Source organism: Triticum dicoccoides, unplaced genomic scaffold (assembly GCF_002162155.2).
Source record: "Triticum dicoccoides isolate Atlit2015 ecotype Zavitan unplaced genomic scaffold, WEW_v2.0 scaffold55031, whole genome shotgun sequence".
Taxonomy (NCBI): domain Eukaryota; kingdom Viridiplantae; phylum Streptophyta; class Magnoliopsida; order Poales; family Poaceae; genus Triticum; species Triticum dicoccoides.
In genome coordinates this window covers 17,217-17,801 of record NW_021281223.1, presented here as the reverse complement: position 1 = coordinate 17,801, position 585 = coordinate 17,217, and the positions used below count along the sequence as shown (strand labels likewise).

Here is a 585-nt window from a genome sequence, read left to right as displayed (position 1 = left end):
CGGATGCGATCATACCAGCACTAAAGTACCGGATCCCATCAGAACTCCGAAGTTAAGCATGCTTGGGTGAGAGTAGTACTAGTATGGGTGACCTCCTGGGAAGTCCTCGTGTTGCATTCCCTTTTTAAATTTTTTTTGCACGGCATGCAAAAGAAAACTCACGGCCGCGACATATATTTACCACGTTTTATTATTTTGCACGTTTGCGGTAAGTCGATCATACTAGCACTAAAGCACCGGATCCCATCAGAACACCGAAGTTAAGCGTGCTTGGGCGAGAGTAGTACTAGGATGGGTGACCTCCTGGGAAGTCCTCATGTTGCATTCCCTTTTTAAAAAAAAATTTGCACAGCGTGCAAAAGAAAACTCACGGCCGCGACATATATTTGCCATGTTTTATTATTTTGCACGTTTGCGGTAAGTTTTAGCTCGTTGGTCATTATTCACGCGTGTAGCGGCGGGCAAAGCAAAGTACAATCGTCTTTGTAGTGGAGCTGGGAGGGGCAAGCACATGGGACGAAGACGGGGGTAACATGTCGGATGCGATCATACCAGCACTAAAGCACCGGATCCCATCAGAACTCC

At 46.8% G+C, this 585-nt stretch overlaps 2 non-coding genes across 2 annotated transcripts; both read left to right on the top strand.

The window, feature by feature from the left end:
- The first annotated feature begins 1 nt into the window (after position 1).
- On the top strand, positions 2–120 carry LOC119346914. Its single transcript, XR_005168000.1, has one exon. It is a non-coding gene; the product is annotated as a 5S ribosomal RNA (ribosomal RNA).
- An 88-nt stretch (positions 121–208) lies between these two features.
- Positions 209–328, top strand: LOC119346911. The gene has a single exon (XR_005167998.1). It is a non-coding gene; the product is annotated as a 5S ribosomal RNA (ribosomal RNA).
- Positions 329–585: the final 257 nt, after the last annotated feature.